This window comes from Mastomys coucha, unplaced genomic scaffold, assembly GCF_008632895.1.
Source record: "Mastomys coucha isolate ucsf_1 unplaced genomic scaffold, UCSF_Mcou_1 pScaffold15, whole genome shotgun sequence".
In the NCBI taxonomy this organism is placed as follows: domain Eukaryota; kingdom Metazoa; phylum Chordata; class Mammalia; order Rodentia; family Muridae; genus Mastomys; species Mastomys coucha.
Genome location: NW_022196897.1, coordinates 103,365,252 through 103,386,225, shown reverse-complemented (window position 1 = coordinate 103,386,225; position 20,974 = coordinate 103,365,252). Strand labels below are relative to the sequence as shown.

Below are 20,974 nucleotides of genomic sequence, written 5' to 3'. Positions count from 1 at the left end.
CTGATACTAACGGCAAGCCAAATGCCATCTTTTAATGGCGATGTGCTTATGAAATGGCTTCCTACAACCCTCTGCCCCCAATCTGTGTTGGCTCAAAGATTGATAAGAGCTACATGATCGTGGAGAATTAGAATGTTGCAGATCCAGAGACTGATTATCTTGGGCTATCATTAATCCTATTCATTGCCCATTCCTGTGTTTGACCTAACATCTTTTTGACCATCAGGTAAAACCTTTGAAAGGAATTCTTAGTGGAGCCCCTTACAAATCCAGAAGTTAAGCATGTCATCAGATAGCATCTGAAACCTCCTAGCAGAGTTTCCTGCTCTGTTGTGTGGTCACTGCCAGTGTATTTTCTAAGCACATTGACTTATGACTTTTCTTTCATTCTGTGACCTTGGAACTTCTTCTACAGGGAACACTGTTACCAGGAGCTTTGAAGAACCCCACACCCAGGTATCATATTTTACTGAGAAATTGGGGTTCTTTTTCTGAGCTCCTCTATCTTAATAAAAGAATTTTCAAAATGAAACTGGAGGACAGTTTCGTTTGAGAGAAAAAAACAGGGCAGACAAGCGCCTCTGAACAGCTGCCCAGAGGAGGAATATGGAGGGTGAGGGGTGAGGGGTGAGGTGGGGCATGGGGACTGGGGGCAGAGGTCTGCGTGGGGAGTCGGAGGTGGTGGGGAGACAGACTTTTGAGTTAGGCTAGGATGTTTAACAGTGAAGGTCAGCAAACAACTATGTGGCAAAGGGCAGGTAACTTCAGAGAAAAGATTAGACACCCAAAGTTCCAGAGAAAACATGTTTAGATTTTGGCCAGTAACTGAAAAAGAGAGATAGAAAAGAAGAAAAAGGGAAAATTGAAGGGAGTTGAGACCTGAGGGGCTGCAGCTCCAGGATGGAGGAACTGAGGGTTTCCATGAAGGAAAGTACATTATCCCGTTAAGGGGATACCTACTCCTAGCTAAGCTTGGCTACAGGTGAGCTGGCCTTGACTGGCAGGCCCAACTGGATGAACTCTTAAGGGAAGGAGGAGACAATAGTATGTAATGTTCTTATCTTTGGAACAAATTGTGTCTCCACACAGGAAAATTCCACTGGGGAGAGGCCCATCCTCAGTGGCCTTCAAGGCTTTAAGGCATCTGCAATATTTTTCAGAGCAGCTTGAGTCTGTGTTCCAAGTCACAGTCACTCATATTTGGTTCAGGAACTCTCTCTCTCTCTCGGTTTTGGTTTTTTTCAAGACAGGGTTTCTCTGTGTAGCCCTGGCTGTCCTGGAATTCACTCTGTAGTCCAGGCTGGCCTCGAACTCAGAAATCCACCTGCCTCTGCCTCCCAAGTGCTGGGATTAAAGGCGTGCGCCACCATCGCCCAGTTCAGGAACTCCCTTATCCCCTTTGTTGTGAAAGCTGGATTTGCATCAAGACAATGGGATGCTTTCTAGATATGTAACCTATGGTACCTGAGGATACCGAATCCTGAGATGGATAAAACCAGAAGAGGAGGAAGAGGCATGGGAAAGATCTGGGTTTTGTGGGCATCGTGAGTTGCTTATGATGCTCTCGAGGGTGCAGAGTGGATGTGCAGGCATGCAGATACAGGTTTTGTCTTAGCCACTGTTCTGTTGCTATGAAGAGGCACCATGACCAAGGCAATTCTGTTTCGGGAATTATTAAACAAACAAACAAACACAAAAGACCGCTTGACTTCCACACTACCGCTGGCAACCACTGGCAACCAGTGGACCACATGGCTCTAGCCGGGTGATCTCAATACGGCCATCTCTTTCTTGGCCAGAGCTCCCAAGTCCCTTGGTGGATCTCTGCCGCCAGGCCCACACAATGACCATCCACCCCATGGTCAGCCACCACAACACCCATCTACCCTGTAGAAACAAACTTTTTTTTGTTTTGTTTTTTGTTTTTCTGAGACAGGGTTTGTAGCTGTCTGTCTGGAACTCACTCTGTAAATCAGGCTGGCCTCAAACTCAGAAATCTGCCTTCCTCTGCCTCCTAAGTGCTGGGATTAAAGGCGTGCGCCACCACCATCTGGCAGAAACAAACTCTTGAAGCTTATAATTAACTAATCAGATTTATGTAACAATAAATTCTCAATTTACAAGCTGCCAATACAATAATTTCAGGACTAATTGACAATGGTAAAAGTTTTATACCAACTATTCTAACCTTATATCATAACTACCTGTGGCTGGCTAAAGGCACATTCATTCAAGTCTGCCCTCTATCTTTGCCTTCTTCCTCCTCTCTCCCTCAGAGGCTCTCTGTCTCTGCAACTCTTAGCTCTGCCTCCCTTTTCCCTGGCCAATCACAGGCCTCCTGCTGCCCTAATGTAATTGGCCAGGGAAAAGCCTGCAACACAACTCTATGACAGAAAGCACTTAATTGGGGGCTTGCTTATAGTTTCAGAGGCTTCACCATGTCACCGTGGGGGAATGGGGAATGGAAGAACACATGGAGCTGGAGAAATAGCTGAGAGCTACATCCTGATCCATTGGCAGATGGAGAAATATTGAACCTGGTGGGGACTTTTGAAACCTCAAAGCCCACTCTCAGTGACACACCTCCTCTGATAAGGCCACACCTCTTCATCCTTTTCAAATAGTGCCACTCCCTGGTATATCACTCCCAGGTGATATACACCTACCAGGGGGCCATCCTTGTTCACTATCACAGGTTTGCATGTGAGTATTTGGGTCTGTGGCATAGATAAGATGCAAGGTGGGCAGTAAGCACAGGAGCCATACTAGTTTCACTGGAAATGGTCTAGTGGGTGGGGCTAGAAGGAAGATAAAACGAGAAGGGTCAGGATGGCCTTGATAGACAGAGAATCCAGCAAAAGAAACTGCAAAGTAGGAGTAGGAAACCCAGAAAGAATCTGCTGGGTGGAAGTATTGCTGGTAGAGTTCATATCTAGTCATGAGCAGAGACATATAATCTGGTTACGGTGAGCACATAGGAAAAGGTGGGTGCTGTCACCACTAGTCCTTCACTGCTATCTCTCAGGCCTTACTGCCACCTCACAGGCCTTGCTGTCACCTCACAGGCCCTCAGTGCTACCTCACAGGCCTCACTGCCACCTCACAGGCCCTTGTTGTCATCTCACAGACTTCACTGTTATCTCACTGTCTTGACCTGCCATTACGGGCCCTCACTGCAGATTACAGTCTTCTGACACCCTAACATGCACTCCACACCACCTCAGAAGCATCCCTCCACCTCACAGGACTCACTGCTATCCCAGTCTCTCCCATCCACCTCACAGGCCATACTACCATTTTGAAGACCTTCACTATTATTTCACAGGCCCTCACTGTTAACTTACAGGCCTCACTGTCACCACATAGGCCCTACTTGACCTTATACAGGCCCTCATTGTCAACTTACAGGCCTCACTGTCACCACACAAGCCCTACTTCACACCTCACAGGCCCTCACTGTCAACTTTCAGGCCTCATTGTCACCACACAGGCCCTAAGTGACACCTCACAGGCCCTCACTGACAACTTAGAGGCCTCACTGTCACCACACAGGCCCTACTTAACCTCACACAAGCCCTCACTGTCAACTTACAGGCCTCACTGTCACCTCACAGACCCTACTTCACACCTCACAGGCCCTTACTGTCAACTTACAGGCCTCACTATCACCGCACATGCCCTATTTCACATCTTACAGGCCCTCACTGTCAACTTACAGGCCTTACTGTCACCACACAGGCCCTACTTGACACTTCACGGGCCCTCACTGTCAACTTACAGGCCTCACTGTCACCACACAGGCCCTAAATGATACCTCACAGCCTCTCACTATCAACTTACAGGCCTCACTGTCCCCACACAGGCCCTACTTCACACCTCACAGGCTCTCACCGTCAACTTACAGGCCTCATTGTCATCACACAGGCCAGGCCTCAGTGCCACCTCACAGTGCCTCACTGACAACTTAGAGGCCTGTCACCACACAGGCCCTACTTAACCTCACACAAGCCCTCACTGTCAACTTACAGGCCTGTCACCTCACAGACCCTACTTCACACCTCACAGGCCCTTACTGTCAACTTACAGGCCTCACTATCACCGCACATGCCCTACTTCATATCTTACAGGCCCTCACTGTCAACTTACAGGCCTTACTGTCACCACACAGGCCCTACTTCACACCTCATACAGGCCCTCACTGTCAACTTACAGGCCTCACTGTCACCACACTGGTCCTCAATGCCACCTTATAGGTTTCACTGTTGCCCCACAGTCCCTACCTGTCATCTCACAGGCCTCATAGCCACCTAATAGTCTCTCATTGTCAAAACACCTGCCTCACTTCCACATTACAGGACCTCATTGTACCTCAGAGTTTCTCACTGCCACAAGACCTGACTGCCACCTCATAGAACCTCACTTCTCCTTTAGTGGCCCTTGCTGTCACACCACTGGCACTCAATGTCACCTCATAGTCCTCATGGTTACATTAAAGGCCATGTCACCTCCCAGAACTCCCTGTTACCCAACAAGATAGTATTTGGATTTCATAGGACCTTTCTGCCACTACACAGGACATGACTACCATCCCACAAGCCCTCACTATGACCTGATGGTCCTCACTGATACCATACAGTGCCTTCCTGTTATGTCACAGGCCTTCAGTGCCTCCTCAGTCCCTTATGGCTACCTCATAGGGACTCACTGATGCCCCAGAGGCATCACTGCCACTTCATAGGCCCTAACTGTCACCTCACAGGCCACAGTGCCCTTTTACAATCTTATTGCCACCTCAAAGGCCCTACCTTCCATCAAACTGGCCTCAATTTCCCACCTTACAGGCCCCATCTCCTACCTTACAGACCTCACCCTCACCTTATAGGCCTTACAGCCACCTCACAGGCCCTCATTGTCATCTCATAGGCCTTACCCACACCTGACAGGTCCCACTTGCCCTCTCATAGACCCACACTGCTGCCTCACAGGCCCATCCTGCCACCTTACTGGCCTCACTGGCATCCCACAGCCCCTCACTGTCATACTGTAGGCTCTTAAATGCTACCTCATGAACTTTCTGACAGCCAGTAGGCATCTCTGCCATCTCACAGGCTTCTCTGTCACCTTCCAGGCCACAATTCCATCTCAGAGTCCTCATGGACACCTAGTTGTCTCACAGACCTTACACCTGACAGGTCCACTTGCCATTTCATAGACCTCTCCACTGCTACCTCACAAGCCCTTCCTGCCACCTCACAGTTCTCACAGACACCTCATAAGCCTCACTGATACCCCAGAGGCCTCACAGGCCTCATTGTTACCTCTCAGGCCCTACCAGCCATTTCCATACTTTGCCTCCTCATTGGCCCTCACTTAGATCACATATCCTCATTGCCACTTCTTAGCACTTCCTTGTCACTACACTCAGCTGTCACCTCGTAGGCCTCACTGCCACAGCTCCTCTGTGTTACACTGCAGGTCCTCAATGCCACCTCAGTCCTAATGGTGACCTCATAATTACTCAGACCACAGAGGCACCAGTCACCTCATGGGCCTTACTCCCACTTCATGAACAGGCTTCCCTGTCACAGGCTTTCACTGTCACAGGCTGTCACTGTCACAGGCTGTCACTGTCACAGGCTCTCACTGTCACAGGTTGTCACTGTCACAGGTTCTCACTGTCACAGGCTCTCACTGTCACAGGCTCTCACTGTCACAGGCTGTCACTGTCACAGGCTGTCACTGTCACAGGCTGTCACTGTCACAGGCTTTCACTGTCACAGGCTGTCACTGTCACAGGCTGTCACTGTCACAGGCTGTCACTGTCACAGGCTCTCACTGTCACAGGCTCTCACTGTCACAGGCTCCCACTGTCACAGGCTTCCCTGTCACAGGCTTCCCTGTCACAGGCTCTCACTGTCACAGGCTCTCACTGTCACAGGCTCTCACTGTCACAGGCTCTCACTGTCACAGGCTGTCACTGTCACAGGCTCTCACTGTCACAGGCTGTCACTGTCACAGGCTCCCACTGTCACAGGCTCTCACTGTCACAGGCTCTCACTGTCACAGGCTCTCACTGTCACAGGCTCTCACTGTCACAGGCTCTCACTGTCACAGACTCCCACTGTCACAGGCTCTCACTGTCACAGGCTCTCACTGTCACAGGCTCCCACTGTCACAGGCTCTCACTGTCCCAGGCTCTCACTGTCACAAGGTCTCACTGTCATAAGCTTCCCTGTCACAGATTTCCTGTTACAGGCTTCCTGTCACACCACCAGCTCACTGAGCTCACAAGCATCACTCACCTCACACCCCACTAGCTTGCAGTGCAGCTCAGTTTTGCGCCTTGCTGATGGCTGTGTGCTTTTCAGATAGCCTTTCAGGAAGCACAAATCCCATTTCACCAGTGCAGTGACTGCATTTCCTGACTTCACTAATTGGACTGAATGGGAAGAAGTCAGACCAGTAAACTTGGGTTAAGGACTCTAAATCGTAGGTGATTCACACTCAAAGAGTTATCTGGGCAGCATGTGGGAGAAAGTTTAAAGGGTTTTCTTTTTTAATCCCTGTGGAGGAAGAGTAAATCAGTGTAACCCTCCGAAGAAGCGATTATTCTGCGGTCCCACAGTGAATGAATTCTGCGGTGCCTTTCATGATCTCCAGGAACCAGTCTCACGATCAGTGAAAGTCACCTGGCATGACGGCTGCTTAATACTCTCTGTGAGTGAAGTACAGCTTGGCACTTTTTAATCCATCATTTCATTGAAAACAGTGGTCCTTCAAGGCCACTGTTCTCCTTCTGTGCCTGAGAGAAGTATGACAGAGTCTGTCAATATCGGTTGAGGGAATGGACCTCACTACGTAGCAATGTACAGCAGCAAACGTGCATTTCTCACAGCTGCTGGAGGTCACGGATTTGGTTGTAGTTGGGCCAGGTGCTCGTGCTCATGGTCCAGATGCTGGCCAGTGATGCAGGCACAGAAAGGCTTCAGCAGAGATAGGAAGTCCCCTTGGGTTCTCTCCCAAAGCTTCATTACCACCACTGTTCCGACCTCTGCACCAGATTCCTTGGGTTTCCTTGGAGTTTACAGGTGGTTTTCCCCAGGGCAAGTGATTCAAAAGAGAGAGCAGCATGCTCCTGTCTTCGGTGGCCTCGCCTTGGAAGTCTCATTGTCACCTCCGCCATGTCCTATCTATGCTGGTTGGCCCTACTCATTGTGAGAGAGGCCCACACAGAGACATGAATACCAGGGAGGTGGAGATCACTGACTGTCTTTCAATTACTTATTGATTAGTCTGTTAATAATTAATCCTTGTAATGCAAATGTTAGTGTATTTTCAGGTTTTAAAAATAGATGTTATAATTACAGCTAGTCTATATAAGAATGGTTCTGGTTATTAAAAAGTTATACTGAATTAGCTGGGTATGGTGGTGTGCTAGCACTCAGGAGACAGAGGCCGGAGGATCTCTGAGTCCAAGGCTAGCCTGGTCTACAGAGCTGATTCCAGGATGGGGTCACATAGAGAAACCTTGTCTTGAAAAACAAAATAAAACAAAACTTATAGGGTATATGGAGAAAGCTATCCTCGGTGGTTTAATTGTTTATTGTTAATTATTTGTAACTTTTGAGATTGTTCATAAGAGAAAGGGCAGTGTTTAGACATTTTGATTTTTGCTGCAAAAAGATTAAAAATAGAAGTAAGCTCATTTTAAGTAGAATTTAATGTATATATTTCGATCAATGCTACATAAAGGTATGACTTAAATGTCAGTTCTGCCCCCTTCTACCAAATTTCAATAGAATATTAGAAATAGTGTGTATAGTTTTGGTCAAGAGTAAATTATTAGTTTTTAAATTAAGTGATGTGAAACCTTAATTTTGGTTGCAGTAAAGAAACAACAGAGGTATAGCAAGCTTTTAAATGTTTTAAAATTTGCAAGGATTTTAAAGTTTAACCAAAAACTTCCTCTTAACCTATAAAGTGAATGAGTTTGTTCTTTTGAGCTTTATTATGCAGATCTTTTCTGTTTTTCATTTAAAACAACAGTGAGTGAGTCACGCAGCAGGAACATGTCTCAGAACAGATCTGCTGGCCCAAGGCCGCACAGAAGAACAAATCACAAACGAAAATGCTTTCCACTTACTAGATAAAACATTGATGGCACAGAACTCAAGCAGGGGGATGGGCTACTTCCTTGGTGGAGGCGGGAAGTGCACCGGGGTCTGTGAGTCAAGGTTTATATGGTAGACTTAGTGTCACAAGGACACAGCAGTGGCTTTGCCTACAGCTCTGCTCTTAGACCCTGTCACTAAGGTGGGCTTCTTATTGACATTTTACCCTCCTAAGTTCTTGAGTAAGTTGAGACATATGTTGGGGCCAAGGATGAATGAAATGAAAAGACCTTGAGCTCTCAGTCTTGGAGCACAGCTGACGCTCATGACCACTTGGCAAGTTGACTTGTTGACTTAGATTCAAATCCTGAAAGTGGCCTCCAAACTTAGGAGGTAGAAAACAAATAGGTGGCAGATTTTCCCTAATTGATCACATGCCTCAGTTTTATCTTTGCCCTTGGTTTTTTTTTTTTTTTCATTTTGTGTGTGTGTGTATGGGCACGCTCATTCGTGCACATATGTGTGCATGCATGTATACGTGTGTGCCTGCGTGTATATGCATGTATGTGTGTGTGTGCATGTGTATGTGTACATATGCTTGTGGAACCTAAAGGACAACCTCACATGTCATCCCTCAAGAGCCATCAGCTTGTTTTTTGAGATAATATCTCACTCGCTTGCACCTTACATGTAGTCTAGGCTGGCTGGCCAGTGAGCCTCATGGATCCACCTGTCTCTTCCTCAGTGCTTGTATTACAAGTGGGCATCACTGAGCCCAACTTGTATGTGGCTTCTGGGGACCAAGCACAGGTCTTCTCTACACTCCTGGGTTTCTACATTTATGATTCTCAACTTTGCATTAAACCTTTTATTTCTACTACCTCGTTAACTAAATCTGAGAACATTTTCCATCTGTCTAGTTGGCTAACTCATTTTATAAGGAAATATGTCAAATGAGAAAACTCAATACGGAAAAAGACTACAGAGTGTATGTGGAATTCATACATGTCAAAAAGCTATCCTAAGGGGCTGGAGAGATGGCTCTGTAGTTCAGAGCACAAGCTGCTTTTCTGGATTATCCTGGTTCCATTCTCTGCATCCATCTGGGAGCTTACAACTGTCTATAGCTCCAGGAGACCTGAAGTCCCCTTCTGCCCACTGTGGGCACATCTATGCAGGCAAACCCACCCATACACATAACATTGAAGAAATTAAAAAGCTATCAGATATTTAAAACTACATTACTCATGTCAACTGAAAATATCACCAAAAAATAAACCTAATAACCAAAAGAGTCTATTTCCCTCCTTAGGGCCATGTTATACGAAACCCAGGAGGTAGCAACCCAGGAGGCTGGCTTCATGATGAGTTAGCTCTGAGGCACATGTTTAATATTGCTTTAAGAATGTCATTAGTGAGGCATACATGGGAGGCATGTAAAAGGGATCATTAGCACTCTTTAGGGCAACAGACTAAAAGGCAGCAGCTTGGAAAAGGTGTTTCCAGGAATAAAAACAGATAATTTATCTAAAAGAAATTTACTTTCAGCACTGACTAGCTTCCAGTGCTTGTATAGTGAAATGCAGATTCACAGAAACTTCTTTTGCTGGAACTAATGGGCTGTGGAATGGCTTTTGTTCTCCTTAGCTACTAGCCCAATCCTGAAAAAATGGAAGCTGGTGCTTATTTCACATGATGGACACAGGAGTGGACAGTGCAGCCAAGCCCTGTTCCCATTGTTCTTCCATTGGTTACAAGGGGAACTGTAGGCAGGGATAGGTAGGTCACTTGGCCATGAACTGGTTGGCAATATAACTTGCTGATCTGGAACTCACTAGAAATCAACATCTCAAAACAAAACAAAACAAACAAACAAAAAACAAATTCAGGACATCCAGCCCCATAACATCATTTCCATTTCATGTTTAAGTGGCCTTGTCATGTGCAGTCAGAGAAGGGCTTGTCTTTTTTTGTCTTGGTAAATATTGCCAAATTCCCCAGCAGCTATTCATGTCTGATCCACTTAAGTTTAAAAAACCACAGACCTGGTCATTAGGGAGCTCAAAATAGTTTTTCCCAGCAGTACCACATCACAAAAATCTGACCTTTTTGAGAGAAAGAGGATAGAGAGGAGGGAGAAAGAAAGGAGGAGGAAATGGGAGGAGGAAGAAGAGGAGAAATAGATGTATTTCTGTGAGTTAGAAGCCAGCTTGGGCTACATAGTGAAATCAAACAATGTAAGGCAGAGCAGGAATATAAGCCACCAAACCCAACCGAGTAACAACTAACAACAAACAAATAACCCTTGCTTTTGTCGTCTGGACTCTTCAAATACCCCGATTTCCCCATCATTAGCCACTGTAAAGCAGATGACAGGGCGGTGGCCTTAGGATACTTCTCTTCCCAGTCCATGTCACAATTAGCAAGCATCGCTCTTCTCTCTTAAGGCTTGTCTAGTTGCCTCTGGAAACAAGAGAGATGTAGATGGCTCATCTGGATTTCTTCTGTCCATATCCATGCATACAATCTGTCCAGTGTGACATGTCACTTTCTTCCTCCTGTGAGGAGAACTTCAGAAAGTTTTTTTATGGGAGAAAATAGTGATTTTATACGTTGTAGCATGTCACTAGTCATTGCACATATGGTGGCTTTCATTGCCTTACTTGGCTAGTTAAGAATAATGAGTTCATGCTGTACCTTTAGTCATGGTACCTGCATACTTAAATCTTCATAAGAATAGTGTCCAGGGTAGACTGATGGGAAGTGTAGCTTAGTGAAAGGGAATAGCTCTAGATTTGATCTTATTTGCTTTATCCATATACTTAGTGACATTGGTTGTCCTGTGAAAGCCAGTCTTTTATGAACCCTTAAGGTAGGAAATCACTCTCTCACAGGATAGAAACATTTCTCTCTGTCTCTTGTTTTGTAATGGGAAAATAAGAGGTCATATCTTCTCGTTTATGCTTTAAACAGGCTAATAATGTTGCCTGCTGGGTTTATTTGGAGTGAGTAGGAAAATTACATGACAAATAACAGTGATATTCAAATCAACTAATGCGGAAAGGGAAATGTGGGAGCTGGGGGTCAATTATTCATGAAATGATAAGATGTTCAGAAAGTCCTTCCGTGTTGATCTGCATCTCTATGGTCACCATCATCACGAATCTTGGATTCTTAGAAAATGATACAAAGAGAGGGAACCTTTTGTTCAGTTTTCAGCAAGGAAGATTCGGCACAGAAAGCCCGAGTTGCCTTAAATAGCTCCTGGGAAATGCACGTACACAATGGTGCTCAGCGTGGGGAGGTGAGTGGAACAGAAATGGTTCTCTCTATTGATTTGTTCCCAATGCTTTGCCCTCCTTTCTTTCTGTCTCTTAACCCTCATGTAGCATCCTTTGTTACAACTTGAGGGAGGGCAGAAGAGGTAAAGAGAGAAATAAAAGTGTTAGGAGTTGCTTTAAAAATTAACTTGTCGTGTGTGTGTGTGTGTGTGTGTGTGTGTGTGTGTGTGTGTGTGTGTGCATGGGTGGAAGCATTTGTCCCACAGTGAGCCTTTGGCAGTCAGAGAACAACTTCATGGAGCCAGTTCTGTCCTTCTACCTTTATGTGGGTTCTGGGCTTGAACTCAGGGTGTCCCACCTTTATAGCAAGCTCAATTACTACTGAACCATCTCACGGCTGTGGCTGGCTTTTTAAACAGTACTGTTTCTGTCCACTGTACTGCCCTTTGTTACAGGCATGCACTTCCCAAGCACCTTAGTTATCGGGCTCTTTTTGTTAGCAGTGTGCCCATGTATCCCATCACTTACTTTAAACTGCTCTCTCCCTTCAGAGAATTATTGACTGCTAGTATTCTGAGCATTTATTCCATGTTCATAATCTGAGTGTCCTCATGGGGCTGTGTGCTGTGAGATATCCTCTCAGTGCTGCATGTGTTCTCATCTTGACCTTGCTCTCAACTTCAGACCGGTCATTCCCATCCAGAGCCTTCCATGTCCCGACCATCTGACCCCCTCTAGCTCTCGCCCCATCTGCTGCTCTGGTTCCTTCAGCCGCTCATTCTGGGACCATCCTTCTCTGCTGGTCTCCATCCTGTGGGACAGGAGGAAGTGCTGAAGGACATGGAGGTGGTGTGCTAGGGGGAAACCATCTTCCTAGTCATGGGAGAATGGCTTCCAATCTGCTAGAACTATGGCATGTATCCTAGCTGCTCAGGCTCTAGGCTTTCCTGCCTCCCCACCCCCAAACTCAGCCATGAAAAAGGAATGGAATTTGAACTTTTAACTAATGTCATTGTCAGACTGGTCCATCTAGAAGACAAGTTGAAAAATTCCCATTCCAAACCTCACCCCCCACCCCCACACAACTCTCCAGATGTCTGGGTCCCAGGGGACTGAAGCAGAATGTGTTCACTTTCTTTTCTTAGCCCTCTAATCATTTTACCCTTGAGGCCCTTGGAAATATTTCCAACATGAATTTTTCTTTCCGACTGCATAATTATAGTTACTGGAAGAGAGGGAGTGAGCGTGGAGCGTGTGAGCACCACATGAACACTAATTATAGTAGAGCACCATGTGTCTTTGTTGACTGTATCTCTCCAGTCTGCTCTAATAGCAGGTTGACAAGGGGAGGTAGGAAACACTCAGCTTCTTGACTAGGGGAAGGGGGACATTGTCATCAGTAAGTGTGCCTACAAAGCCAGAGGAAAAAAATCTGATGGGTCTAATGAAGTCATAGGAAGCTTCAAGTTCTTAGGTCTTTATAAATCAACTCTTAATTGTAAAAATGTGCTTGGTTCAAGTTGGTTGTGATGCTTCAATCCCAGCACTCAGGAGACAGAGGCAGGCAGAGCTCTGGAAGTTTGAGGCCAACTTGGTATTCAGAGTGAGTTCCAGGACAGCCAGGGCTCTGAAGAGCGAACCTGTCTCTAAAAACCCACAACCAAACCAAACCAAAAAACCAAAATTCAGCCAACCAAATAGAAGTGCTTGGTGTAATGAAGATGAAAGTGAGCAGAATTATAGCAGAATACAAGGCTTTTGATGTTTACTTATTTACCTAGTGGGCATGAGTGTGTGTATGTATAAGAGTGTGGTATACATACATGTATGTGTGCACCTTGCATGTGGAGGCCAGCAGAGGCTGTTGGGTGTCTTCCTCTGTCACTCTGCCTTATTCCTTTAAGGCAGGGTCTCTTTCTGAATTTGGAACTTTTGTTCTTCCCCACCTCTCTGTTCTGAGATTTCAGTGATATGCAGGTCCATGCCCTCACTTCTTACTGGATGTCGGGATCCCAACTCTGTCCTCAGGCTTAGATTATATTAGACTGTGGCTATGCCTAATTCTCTGAAGGAAAACTTTTGCATCTTCAAAGATCTCTTACTGAGATGGCCTGTGTAGTAGATACCTAGGATCATACCTAGCTCACCTCTTTGAGGTTAGTTTGGCGTGTTTTCATGCCTGATGAAGGAGAAAGCCAGACCGCTTGGTTCCTTTTCACTAGAAACATCCTTTCCACACCCATTGGTTTGACATGTTTCCTATTGCTATAGAGAGGTTTATTTAGTTCACAGTTGTAGTGGTTGGGGGTCTGAGAGTCTGACCAGCTTTAGTAAGGGTTTCATGAGGTGAGTGAGATAGTTCAGGGTGAAGAGGGGAAGGGAGGTAGGTGTGAGGAAGAGGGGAAGCACCAGGCTCAAGTCACAGCAACACGCTCTGCCCTAAGCCAACCCAGTCTCAGGAGAAAGGCATTTCTACGTCTGAAGGAAGCAATCACCTCTTAAAGGCCCCAGCACCTCTCAGTGCTGTTCTGTTGCCAAGTAACCCTTAACACAAACTCTGGTGCAGACAGACTGTTTAATTCACAGCATCCGTGAAAGGAAAATGGGACACGAGGTCCTTAAAGGCTCTCACCACTGTCATTGTTAGACAGGGCAGGTGACTCTGAGCTCTTGAGGCTGCCTCCAGTAGGAGAGACCAGAGTAAGGTGTTTGTGAACCATGAAAATGTTACAGTTTATAGTCTTGACTTCTTTTCTTACCTTGTTAATTTGTGTATTGAGGGGCCCAAGGGACCGTTTGAGGGCCTTTGACTGAGACAGTCAAGACCAGGGCCACTGCCATCTTGATGGCACGCAGTTTGTCTTACCATTTGGAAACCATTGTTGCTACGACCTCTGTGCGTATTGTGCCCTTACCTAAAGCTCTGTGTATGGCCTCATGGGAGATGACCAGGCAAGGCTGTTATCAGAGCCCTTTATATATATATATATATATATATATATATATATATATATATATATATATATATATTCTTAGGAATTACAACAGTGAATCTCGTTAATACTTTTCTTGAATTATTCATTGGGAACGAGTACTCCAAGAAGAAGCAGCTATCCAAGGCTAAATTGGAAAGATGCTTTTCATTCAAAGTGATGGCTTAAAATCCACCATGAATTTTAATATACTCACTGTGTAGCTCTCTCCTGCTAATTCAATTCCTGCTTAATTTGAACTCCCTGAATCTTTCTTAAATGAAAGGGTATCTGAATCAAATTAATTGCAGCTGAAATAACATAATTTTGTCATGATAATAGCGATCAGCTTAAGTAGAGTGGGGCAGATATTAGGCAGTTTAATCATAAGTTATAGCAAATTGACACTCCATTAGTAAGGAAAGGGTCCAAATTTCAAATGAGGGGAGTAGAATGAATTGTGTCGAAAACCACCAGGCATAACTGTTGGGCTATAAGCTAGCTCTCCCTCATATGCTTGTCGGTGGCCAGAGTTCTACCAATATCAACAGCAAAAGATCCACTTACCACCTAGCCAGCGTTGGTCTTCTGGGTAGCTGGGAGGTTTATCTGAATAGATTAAAGAGGGAAAGATTTTCTAAAAGACCAGAATGAGATAGACTCTTTAAGCCTTCCTTTGGCGATGTGAATTTTGAAAAGCTCAGCTGCTGCATTTGATGCTCCATCTCCTCTCCACTGCCCTGAGGTTGACCCAGCTCATCAGTCTTTCTGATTTTCTTTAGGGGTCATTTGTTTCTGTACACCAAGGAAGTTCTTTCCTCCTGTCTTGTCTTTCCTTTACTGTCCCTTTGTGATCAGTCTCCCTTTCTGGTGAGTGGGAGTTCCCTTTAAGGGTTTGGGTCGAGAAGTACATGTAAGGGTTCAGAGAAAAATATACATTTGAATCTTAATTTTGCTCTGGTTTCAATGTGCTCCCTTTAAAACGTTGGAGTTTAAAGCACAGCAGTTGACATAATGGTATTAAAAGTGGGGTGTCAAAAGAAGATTAGGCCATGAGGACATTGGGATCACAACTCTTATAAAAGAGGCTTGCACAGTGATTGGCTCACTTGCCTTCCTACTTCTCATGACACCCATCTATCTCCTCCAGAGCACACAGCACAGGCAGCCATCTGGAAAACAGAGCAGCCCTGGTTAGATAACTAACTGATGTATGGCCTGATCCTTCATTTCCATACTTTACATTAAGAAAAGGTTTTGCTTAAGTTTTTATTTAGTGCATGTGTGTGTGTGTGTGTGTGTGTGTGTGTGTATGTGTGTGTGTGTGTGTGTGTGTGTGCGTGCCTGTTTACAAGCACACATGCCATAGTAGATATGTGGAACTCAGAGGACATCTTTCAGGAGTCACTTCTGTCTTTCTGCCTTGGGAATCTCATGATCAAATTCAGATAATCAGGCTTGAGCAGCATGTTCTCTTACCCACTGAACCATCTCAAGCCCACATTTCATTGTTTTTGCTTACTTATTTCTTTTCTCTCTGTGGTATTTCTAGTCTGTGGTATTGTCACCATCAAACTACTACTCACCCCTTACAGTCTCAGGAGACCTCTACTTAGGTGCTCTAGTGACTTAACCTTTGTCATGAAGAAAGAAGAATTTCAGGACCACTCAGAGAGAGGCAGGTCAGTGAGTTTATTGATTAAAGAGAAAGATAAGATGCTCTTGCACAGAGTGAAGTGTGAGCATTAGGAGAGAAATGCACTCAAGTGGCTCCAGAGTAGCTGTCTGTGTGATTTGGGGGCTTTGAAATGGCCTTGGGAGTCAGATGGCAGGGAGAGAATGCACGGCTATCTATACTCAGCCATAGAAATCTGTCCAAGCACAGAGACCTTACTTTAGGCACCTGGTGCAAGCTTGCAGGTGAAGAAGGCAGTGCCATTAAAGACAAAAGCGCTGGACAAATGGATCCTTCTCGAAGAGGTTGAACTTAAGACAGAGTTCATCAGCCTTCTTAACAGCCTCGTTCGTGGTGGTTCTCAGAACAGGCAGTACAGCTTATCTGTAGGTATTTGAATCTTAATTTTGCTCTGGATAGGCATGTTGAAATTCCTTGGTGTCAGGCAATTGGGAGAAGGAAGTCAGAACCCAGGAGAGTGGCAGCAGTAGTGGTGGTGGTAATGACGGTGGCAGTTGCAATGATAGTGGTGATGGTAGTGATGGTGGCGATGATGGTGGTGATGGTGGTGATGGTGGTGATGGTGGTGATGGTGGTGGTGATGGTGGAGGTGGTGATGGTGGTAGTGGCAGTGGTGGCAGCAGCAGCAGTATGGGTGTTTCTTTCTCATGTGCCCTTCCTTTGCTAACCAGCTCTCTTGCCTCAGTGGTCTGCTACAGCAAGGACCAAGACAGACTCTAGGATCATTTCATTGCACTCTGGGTAATAAGCATGGGGCAGCCAGGTATCATGTCTTAAAGAAAAGATATCATGTAGAATTGGAGAGTTTGGAGTTATTTATTTATTTCTCACTGGTGGCAATAGGGATTGATTGAAGGCTTTTAGTAAAACCAGTCCTGTTACCTTTGCACTTCTACATCTTTAAATGGACTGAACTCAGTTTCATCCTCTTTGTCCTGTAGCAGTATGTATTTGCTTATTTATGTATTTTTTATAAGTAAATAACCAACTTGTAGAAAAAAAATCAGTATTATAAAGAATCCACATAGAGTCGTGCTGAAAGAAAATGGAAGAGTGTCCTTAGGGATGTTTTTGACTTCCTAGTGACAGGGTTAAGAATGAATATTTTTTTATTATTAAAATTCTTGATTGTTTATCTTGTGGGAAGTAAGTAGAGGACTTACTGCTACCTATGAATAATGCTGTTTTTAAAGTAAAAACAAAACAAAACAACAAAAAATAGATATCCTTATAATTGTTTTATTATCTGTAATATATTCTTGGCCAAGTGACATTTTTATCCTCCCCTCTTCCCCTCCCTGCCCCAGGAGCTGTTGAGATGGCTCACTGATTAAGAGTGCTTATTGCTTTTCCAGAGGATCTGAGTTTGGTTCCCAGCATCCACATCAGGTAGCTCACAACTATCTGACCTCCAGCTCCAGAGAAGCTAATGCCCTCTTCTGGCCTCCATTGATATAGCATGCACTTGGTGCACAGATATAAATTAAATGCATGGGAAATATTCATAAACATAAAATAAAATAAAAACATTACATATTTATTATTTATATACTTATATATTATTATTTATATATTTGTTTTATATTATTTGTAATACTTATATTTTAATTGTTTATGTTTTTATTTCATGTATTATATACTTATTATGTATAATTGTATTTTACAATTTTAATATACTTATGAAATATGTTAATAAAATAAATATAAATATAAGTAAAATATCTTAAAAGGCTATTCAAACAAACTGTAAGGGAGGACCAGTAGGCCCAGCAAATGGGAAAATTAGCACTTCCAGAAACAGATAAAGTAGAATAACTTGAAAGAAATTACAAGTGTGTAAAGATGATTGGATTATAGAAAGGAAGAAAACCATAAAAACTAATGATGTTGGAATACAGAATAGGTTGCTTGACATTGCTGAAATACTGTCTTAATTAGGGTTTCCATTGCTATGAAGAGACACCATGACCTGGACAACTCTTATAAAGGAAAACATTTAATTGGGGCTGGTGAGAAGCAGAACAGCATCCAGGCCGACATGGTGCTGGAGAAGGAGCAGAGAGTTCTACTTTTTGATCCAGAAAGCAGCCAGGAGAGAGACTTGTCCTCTGCACTGAGTGGAACTTGAGTGCTCAGAGACCTCAAAGCCGGCCTGCACAGTGATATATTCCTCCAACAAGGCCACACCCATTTCAACAAAGCCACACCTCCTAATAGTGCCACTTCCCATGGGCCAGGCATACTCAAACCACCACAACTATATTTTTAAAAGTTGGGTTTGATTACCACTGATGAATTAGGATTTAATAAAATGGCGGGCGATCTGAGAAATCTTTCCCAGTTTGTAGAAAAGGGTAAATGTTGAAGACATAAATGATGTATGCCGTGGGTGAGATCTGATGCACATCCAATACTGGTCCAGGAGAATAAATAGGAAGGTAGCAGTGCAGAAGTAAGATGCTGAAGCCAGGCCTGGAATAGGCTTTAATCCCAGCTGCTTGGCCAGCCAAAGCAGGAAGATCACAAACTCAAGGTCCATCTGAGCTCCAGAGCCAGGTTCAAGGCTATCCTGGGCAACTTGGTAAGACCTTGCCTCAAAACAAAAATGGCTGTGGGTACAGCTCAGTCACAAGCATGAGGACATGATTTTTGATCTCAAGCATCAATGTAAAAAGCCGGGCAAGGTGATACACTCCCCCAATCCCAGTGTTTAGGAGAAAGAGATGGGGATAGAGGTGTAGTACTGGAGCTCATTGGTCAGTCACTCTCTCTGAATCAAGGAGTGATCACACACATGCACACATATGTACACATACACACAGACACACACACACACAGTAAGATGCACTGGAGATAATATAGTTTGGTATAGCACTTGCCTGACATTTATAAGGGTCTAAATTTAATCCCAGTATTGTGAAAAATTATTATCTTAATAATTAACAAATAAGTAAATAATGATAAAAAATTTTCTTAAGCATTTAGAGAAACCGTTTTTTTCGTGATGTTTGTAGATGGTCATTGGACATGGATATATATATATATTCACACATACAGAGAAATTCTCATAGGAATTTCTCATCAATAAATATGCAGTTTGTTTTTCTATCCAGCTTTGTTTAATAATGGAGTATTAGAAAGAGCTTAAACAAGTCCAGTAGTATACAGTAAATAAATTAATTGGGATATAACTAGAAAAGCACTATTGCTTTATTTACCTGTCAAGATGATGCTATGTATCTACTTTTACTTATTGTTACAGAAACATAGCCCGCATAATGCCTAGATCTTGTGCAGTATTCATAGTTTGGTACCACTGGCACTGACAAAAGTCCCCATCTGTGAAAAGCATCCCTAAAGTTTTCAATAGGTAATCACTGGGTGGTTTTGCTTCTTAACTCTTTCTTTTGAAGGCTTAAAAAAGGTGTGTGCGCGTGTGTGTGTGTGTGTGTGTGTGTGTGTGTGTGTGTGTGTGTGTGTGTGCATACAGGCCACCTGTGTGCAGGAACCCATATAGTCAGGCCAGAAAAGGGGTACCCTCTAGAGCTGGAGTTACAGACAGTTGTGAGCTGCCGCTCATGGTTTCTGGGAACCCATCTCTGGAAGAGCAGTAAGCATTCTTAGCAGACAAGTCATCTCTTCAGCCCTTGTCCTTTATATTTTTATATGTTGTCTACATTTTAAAAATTGGTTCTACATCAGCTTGGTAATCACTTACAAAGGCATTTCATTGGGAAACGCAAGAAACCTGAAGCTCAGACTAGACATAACTAGAGCGGGCCTGATGGCTCCCAGGCTGCAGCAACCAGAATGGCTCCCTGGCTAGCCAGCCTCTGGGAAGCAAGCCTCTGGGATCTCACTCTCTCTTATTCCACCAAGCATTCTCCTCCCTGTACAGCTTTTAGGGAGCAACTTCTCCACCCCAAATTCCTTTCTTCTTTCTAAAACCAAGTAGATAGTTCCAGTATACTTAAGGGCCACTCCATGAAACGGGGGTGCTAGGAATATATCTATTAAAGCTAATTAAAATCTTCTTGTTTTCTGGTTGCCCAATGGGTCTGTTGGGAGAGATACAAAGTATCAAAGAAGGCCAGTTATAGAAAATTAAAACTGAGTCTGGTGGTGTTGCTCCCAAAGGAAGAGCTGCGTGTGGCTGAAGCTCTGCCCACATGGAAGAGGGGTCAAGCTCCACTCTTGATTCTTGATGGAGAAGGATATCCTCCAGGTTCCATGGATGCTTGTTTTTAGAGTTCTCTGAGATTTCTGTGTTTGCCTTCATGTTGTGAGAGAGGGTGGTTTTCTCTATTTAAGGAATCCTGAGTGTAGTGTTCCTGAGGTGCTGGGTTTGGTGAAGGTAGGTATGGTTACTCCATCCAGATTTCCTGCTGCACACATGAAATTGAAGATTCCCAAGCTCCCCAAGGTTCTGATGTAGTAGGGTTAGATGTAGGGATTCTGTACTTTAAAAGTTTCTGGGTGATCCCAACGGTTATGTCGGTTTATGAACTGAGGGCTTGGGGCTGGAGATTTGGTGACATATGGTTGCTCAATAAGGAAACGTCACAAGTATTTACACACACACACACAACACACACACACACACACACACACTGCACACACATGCACAAGCACATCCCCCCTTACTCAGGATAAGAGTTGCTTATACTGATGCCACTGTCACCATGGTGATAAGCTGAACAGTAATGCTGTATGGGCATCCCCCTGATTTGGAAGCCTTTCCAGGCATTTCTTACACACTTGGCTCAGTAGTTCAGCACTAGATGCTTTTGCCAGCCTCCCTCTAGTCATTGTCAGGGCTTCCTGATCCAGGAAGCTAGTGTTGGACTCAGTGAGCCATAGTCCTCCAACAGGCACCCCCTGAGCCTGCCACAGGACCCACCATGGGAATGTGCT

At 44.5% G+C, this 20,974-nt stretch overlaps 1 protein-coding gene across 3 annotated transcripts in view; it reads left to right on the top strand.

The window, feature by feature from the left end:
- Positions 1-20,974, top strand: part of Gpr176 (G protein-coupled receptor 176) — a 114,610-nt gene that overhangs the window by 82,932 nt on the left and 10,704 nt on the right. Inside the window, exon 1 of one of the 3 annotated variants that reach the window (XM_031371445.1) lies at positions 6,624-6,717. The exons of the other annotated variants lie outside the window; for them this stretch is intronic. The gene's annotated coding sequence lies outside the window, so the exon portion shown is untranslated. Of the gene's footprint in view, positions 1-6,623; positions 6,718-20,974 lie in introns of those variants that run through there. 3 annotated transcript variants of the gene reach the window in all.